General features: G+C 39.8%; 1 pseudogene; it reads left to right on the top strand.

The window, feature by feature from the left end:
- The first annotated feature begins 1,383 nt into the window (after positions 1-1,383).
- Positions 1,384-3,517, top strand: LOC121434707 (annotated as a pseudogene).
- The last annotated feature ends 3,642 nt before the right edge of the window (positions 3,518-7,159 follow it).

The raw sequence follows: 7,159 nt of genomic DNA, 5'->3' as shown, positions 1-7,159 counted from the left end.
TATCTTAAATGTCACCGTAGAATCTTCATCCAGCAACTGATGGAAGCAGAGGCAGAGACCTGCTTCGGAGGACTGGACTGAACTCCCAAAGTCCAGTTGAAGAGTGGAAGGAATGAGAATATGAGCAAAGAGGTCAAGACCAGCATGGGTTCACCCACTGAAACTGTACCTGAGCTAATGGGAGCTCACCAAGACCATCCCGACTGGAAAGGAACAAGTATAGGACCAAACTAGTCCCTCTGAATATGGTTGACAGTTGTATGGCTGGGGCAGACTGAGGGGCCATTGGCAATGGCACCAGGATTTTTCCCTACTAAATGTACTGGCTTTTTGGGAACCTATTCTCTTTGGATGGGTACCTTACTCAGCTTAGATATAATAAGGAAGGCCTTGGACCTTCCCAAAAGCAATGTGCCTCACCCTCTCTGAGGAGTGGATGGGGGTTGAAGTGGGGGGGGGATAGGTGGAGGGAATAGGAGGAGAGGAGGGAGTGGGAACTTGTATTGGTGTGTTTTATGGAAGGAGATAGTTTGTTTTCCGTTTTTTAAAAAAATTTAAAGTAAAAACAAATTGTGATTAGATTACTACACCCACAGGCTGTTCTTCTTACATACTTAGGTTTGGGGCAACTCATCACACTGTTTCATAAACAACAGAAGTGACAATGAATTAGAAGAAAGAAGGCTAGCAAGAAGCAAGGGCTACTAGCTCTTCAGTTAACCTTGCTTTGGGACATACATAAAATCTTTGTAAATTTTCTCTTAAAGCACTTCTAGTTTTTAAAACCTTTCCCCCCACTTCTTATATAATAACTTTTAAACTTTCTTTTAATTCTCTACTTCCAAAAATGAAAAAGTAACAGATATAATGAGGACATTGTAAAGTCCCCTGAAATGAAAACAAGCTACACTATTTTTCAAAGCTTTAATGGTAACAAAATAAGAAAACTATTCGATTGTTGTAATAATTTAATTATTTGCAATAATTTAAATGACAGGAGAATTTCAATAGATGTTACAAATGTCCAAAAAAGGCAATTCAAATATTTCTGGGTGTATTACATTTTCGCACTGATTAGAAAAGAGAAAACTTGAGCAAGAATACTGATATTGGACATTGTGTCAAATAAATAGGTTTTCTAGAAGTTATTTTTGTTAAAAAATTAGTACAGATTTTGAACATAGTAGAACTCTCAAGCCACAGAGTAAATACAGGAATCAATCCTTAAAACAGAAAGAAAACATTGTCTCGAATATGAAAGAGAATTTTTCATTGCAATAAAAGTAAATATTATCCACGGGATGCTGCGGAGGAACAGGTGTTGGTATCTGGCCGTCGCCAGTCAGAGGTCGGGTTCTTTGCTGCTGGTCGCCAAGCCTTTTCATGGGGAGCCATGGTCTCAGGGTCACTAGGAACACGAAAATTAACACAGAAAATAAAGCAAAGGTCGGCATGACTGGTGCCAAGTGTGTACTTGCAGTAATTGCTGCAGCCTCCAAGCCTGGGCTGAGACCAAGAACCGCTCTCAGAGATATTGGTAACAAAGTCAACGAACAGGTAGTGGCAAGAGTATCTCTGAAAAAGGAACTAAATCTTCACTTTCTGGAAAAATTTCAGCTAAGATCCCACCAAAACCTCTAGAGAAGGTGCCTGAGTGAGCCGGGGGTGGAACTAACTGATCTTGCTATGGAAGAAAAGCTTTCTTCTGGACCTATTTTGATTGATAGTCCCTCTCTAGGCCCAGTGGAACCATCCAGATGTGCCCTTGCAGAAGAGTATCTGTGTCAGGCTTTTTCTGATGTAATTCTTGCCATGAGTGATGTGGATGCAGATGATGGAGCTGACCCAAGCCTGTGTAGTCAATGTGTGAAAGACATATAATGCTTAACTCAGACAACTTGAAGAAGAAGTCAATTAGATCAAAAGACCTACCAGAATCATGAGAAATCACAGGAAACATGAGAGCTATTCTAATTGACTTGCTGATACGGGTTCAGATGAAATTTAGGCTGCTGCAGGAGAACATGTACATGACTGTTTCCATTATTGATGGACCAGTTCATGCAGGATGTTTATGTGCCCAAGATACTGGAGCTGGCTGGTGTGACTGCCATGTTTATTGCAAGCAAATATGAAGAAATGTACCATCCGGAAATAGGGGACTTTGCTTTTGTGACTAGCAACACTTACACTAAGCACCAAATCAGATCGATGGAAATAAAGATTCTAAAAGTTCTAAACTTCAGTTTGGGTCATCCTGTGCCTCTGCACTTCCTCCATAGAGCATCTAAAATTGGAGAGGTTGATGCTGAACTTTGGCCAAATACCTCCTGGAGCTCACTATACTGGACTACAGCATGGTGCACTTTGTTCCTTCTCAGTTTGTAGCCAGAGCTTTGTACTTAGCACTGAAAATTCTTGACAACAGTGATGGGACACCAACTCTGAGCACTACCTGTCCTATACAGATGAATCCCTTCTACCGTTATGCAGCACCTGTCTAAGAATGTAGTCACGGTGTGCTGTGGGACAATGGTCTTTTATCCTGTCACTTGTATTATTTTTAATAAAATGCTGATTGGCCAGTAGCCAGGTAGGAAGTATAGCTGGGTGGATCAGACAGTAAATATAGGCGGGCAACCAGACAGGAAGTAGAGGAGGGGCAACAAGAATGCCGGGAAGAGGGAAGTGCAGTCTGTAGTCATGATCCAGCCACAGAGGAAGCAAGATGTGACTGCCTCACGGAAAAAGGTACCAAGCCAAGTGGCTAACATAGGCAAGAATAATGGGCCAATTTAAGATGTAAGAATTAATTAATAAGAAGCCCGAGATACTTGGCCAATCAGTTTATAATTAATGTAGACCTCTGTGTGATTCCTTTGGGACTGAAAGACTGAAGGACCAGGTGGGCAGAAACCTCTGTCAACAACGGTGAACTTACAAATACGTGTCTAACAAGAACAAGTCTACAACGTCCAACATGCTAAGATCAGCGCTCTGGCGCAGCTGAGTTGTACACAGCTCAGAGTCTGTCCAAGGCTGTAGCAAAGGCATAACTCAAGTGGACCACTGCATCTGCAATTGGCACCGTGTGCCATCTGTACATAGTGTACAGTGTTTACTTGCTCTTCAAAAGGTTCTTTTACTTTCTTAGCTTACCTTATTTGGATGTGGTTGTTTATGACTCTAGGCTAACAACATTGTCTAAAACATTTAGGAATCTTTTTAAAACTGCTTTTTAGTTTAACAGGGGAATCCAGCTAATTATATGTATACATATATATGTGTATATATGTATGTGTGTGTGTTTATCTACTTTCTTCACTTTATGTGTCCAGATCATATCTCATATCTTAAGTAATTCTGCAAAGTCCTCTGCCTAGATCTGGTTTCAACTATAAATCTACCAGCTTGTCCTTGGTTCCCTTTTCTATTTCTTCAGGTGGTTGCTGCCGGTCGTCACTATCTCTTCAGCTGTGGACTTTCAGATCTGAAACCCAGTTTTCTTGTTGTGTAATTATTTATTTGTTCTTAATAGGCTTGGGGAATAGGATGATTAAAATTAAAGTTATCTTTTAAAAGAGTTTGCCTCTCAGTCTCAATGTCCTATATAAATGTGATCAATGTATATGTTGTCAAGGAGATATTTTTATATGGGTTCATTTTCTTCAACAACACCCTTTTAAATGCCTAAATTTCATTTCACAGTGTGCATTTCATACTGTATGTAATATAATCATCCCTTTAAAGACAACAAAACTGCATTCTCTCGTTACCTCTAGACACAATACTGCTAAAATGCTGTTCTATGCCCTGCTTGACTTTATACATAGTAGCCTTCCCAGGGGTGTGCTTTAAATTCTAACAAAGTCCCACGAGACTTTGAGTGTTGTTGGCACTTTACCAAAGTACCACTTCCTCTATCTTCCTCCTGTGTTGTGACACTAACTGGCAAAAATCCTGTCTTATTTGCTGTTTTAATTGTGCAGCTGATGTCAAGTTTAATGAAATTTTATTAATGGAAAAATGTAAATATTATCCTATATAATCACTCTCATGGAGCCTTAAAGTATTGAGATCCCAAGTGTCTTAACTACTATAGTGTGGAGTAGAATTTGAGACCCCCATATACCTCTGCTTTTTCAAGCCTTGAACACATGGTTTTCTCCACATGGTTCTGAAAAGTTACATAAAAGACTTGTTTGAGTAAAATCCAACCTTAATTGAGCAATTACTTTCTAGGGAATGCCCAGGATTAGAGTTGCTATGGTTTTTCATATTCATTTATATGAGTTCAGCCTTCACAACTGAGAATTATTGCCAAAACTATCTGATTAAGGTGTCATCATTATTTTTTCCAGATTCTTACAATCAACATAACTTGAGCATTTCTTATTATAATGACTCTTCGAACAACCGAAGAGAAAAATGTTCTCACAAATTCTTCCCCATAGTCTAGAAACATTTAAATGCTTTTTAAAAAATCATTTATTGGAGTTTTTTCATAAAATCTCTATCTTTTCTTTAGTGACTACTTTTAGTAGTTGATTTTCTCAGCACTATTTTTCCATTTGTGTTGAGATATGGTTGACATAAGTGTAGAGCAAAGTATTATGGTTGATAGGTTGTATACATCGTGAAATACAGGGTGTGCTCATGTATTCTCAGTTATGGTTATATTTAGATTTTATGTCATATGAAAACTCAGAGATATTAAAACTTTAGAATATATTTCAAAAGCTATAAGGAACAATACAAAAATCCTTCCTTGTATCTCTCTGCAGCATGCTACCTGTGTTGGCTTCTCAGTTGAACAGAAATCCTCAAATGGAAATCTTTTTTTTTTTAATTTATTTATTTACTATGTATACAATGTTATGTCTGTCTGTATGCCTGCAGGCCAGAAGAGGGCACCAGACCTCATTACAGATGGTTGTGAGCCACCATGTGGTTGCTGGGAATTGAACTCAGGAACTTTGGAAGAGCAGGCGATGCTCTTAACCACTGAGCCATCTCTCCAGCCCCCTCACATGGAAATCTTGTGTTGATGAAGTGACAGTGTTATGAAACTTTATAATGCTGCTCAAGTGATAGCTTTACCCACAAGCAATGTGTAGACTATCCAGAGTGTTGACTCAGAATATTTGCAGTAATTGCGATGTTTTCCCCTTCATGGTTATGGCATTGACTGTTCATGTGAAACACCAGATTGGAAAACATACCCTTACATAAATTAAATTGTATCTGTTTTATTAAGAAAACACCTTTACTTTTTTATTTAAAATATCTTTTTAATTTTACATACTAGCCCCAGTTCCCCCTCCCTCCCTTTCTCCCACCTCTACCTGACCTTCCCATCCCCCATCCATTTCTCAGAGGAGGTAAGGCCTCTACCTTGGGGAGTCAACAAAGTCTGGCATATCAAGCTGAGGCAGGACCAAGCCCCTCCCTCCTGTATCAAGGCTGAGCAAGGTATCCCACCATATTGAATGGTCTCCAGAAAGTCAGTTCGCACATGCAGGATATGTCCTGGTCCCACTACTAGGGAGTTCCTCAACAGATGAAGCCACAGAACTGTCACCCACATTCAGAAATCTTAGGTCCCATGGAGGATCCCAAGCTGTCAGTCAAGAGTCTGTGAGTTCCCAGCAGCTTAGGTCAGCTGTCTCTGTGGTTTTCCCATCATGATCTTGAACCCTCTTGCTCAAATGATCCCTCTTCCTTCTTTTTAACTAAGTTCCAGGAGCTCAGCTGAGTGCTTGGCTGTGGGTCACTGTATCTGCTTCCATCAGTTACTGGATGTAGGTTCTATGATCACAGTTAGAGTAGTCACTACTCTGATTATGGGGGAAGGCCAGTTCAGGCACCCTCTCCACCATTGCTAGGTGTCTTAGCTGGGGTCATCATTGTGGATTCCTGGGAATTTCCCTAACACCAGGTTTCTCCCTAACCCCATAATGGCTCCCTCTACCAAGATATCTCTTTCCTTGCTCTCCCTTTCTGTCAGGTCCCCAATTTGACCATCGGGATCCCTCATGTTCCCATGCCCTGCCCCACCTTTTACTCCCCTTACCAGTTTATTCAGGAAATCTTAACAACTTCTCTTTCCTGGGGACCTCCATGTGTGTCCCTCTTAGGGTCCCCCTTTCCCCTAGCTTCTCTGGGGTGTGGATTGTAGTGTGCTTGTCCTTCGCTTTATGTCTAACATTCGCTTACCAGTGAGTGCACACCAGAAAACACCTTTACTCATAAGCCCACAAAAATCTAATTCCCCTAGGCCTGGATATTTGGCTAGGGTTCCAGTCCCAGGGATGGTTTCCCTAGAAATATTCCTCTCTCTTCCTCCCTTTCTCTTTCCATTTGTGTGTGTGTGTGTGTGTGTGTACTAAAAACCATTGATTTGAGAAAGACTAAATGATCAGTCCTGAATAAGAAGACTGTGTTTAGGAATATATACAGATCGATAATGTATTTAATATGAAACAACTAAAGAAAAAGAGGCCAGGAATTTGAAAAAAAAGCACGGAAAGGGTTGGAGGGAAAACTAAGAGAAGACTGTGCAATTCTCATAATTTCAAAGAATAAAAAATTGAATTTCCCATTTTCATTTCTAAAATCAATCTACAAATAGGAAAACATTAACTTTTTAAAGCCAACAATTCTTCACTTTTTAAGAAACATAAGAATGTTAAACTGTTATCTCTGTGCAGGATTATGCTAATGTTAAAGCTAGATAAGTACACAAAAACACAAAAGTGCTCCAAAATATTCCTGATGAACACAGATGCAAATATCCTAAAACATTAACAAACCAAGTCCTACAAATTATTGGCCATGATCAAGGCTTCATTCCATATGCAAAACAATGTACATAATATATCATGTCAATTGAATGATGAGCAAAATCAATATGATCATTATGAGAAGCAGAAAATTATTTGATATAATTTAACATCTCTTCATGGTAACACTTTTAATTAGTTATAACAGTAATGTATCCCATCTTAGTAGAGATGATACATAGCCCGGCAGTGGTTGCAGACACCTTTAATCCCAGCACTCGGGAGGCAGAGACAGGCTGATCTCTGCGAATTCGAGGCCAGCCTGGTCTACAATAGCCAGTTCCAGAACAAGCTCCAAAGCTACAGAGAAACCCTGT

The sequence above is a fragment of the Microtus oregoni genome, unplaced genomic scaffold, assembly GCF_018167655.1.
Source record: "Microtus oregoni isolate MIOR12 unplaced genomic scaffold, Mior012 000044F_ref0000062, whole genome shotgun sequence".
Lineage (NCBI taxonomy): Eukaryota > Metazoa > Chordata > Mammalia > Rodentia > Cricetidae > Microtus > Microtus oregoni.
This window is presented reverse-complemented; position numbering and strand designations above follow the sequence as displayed.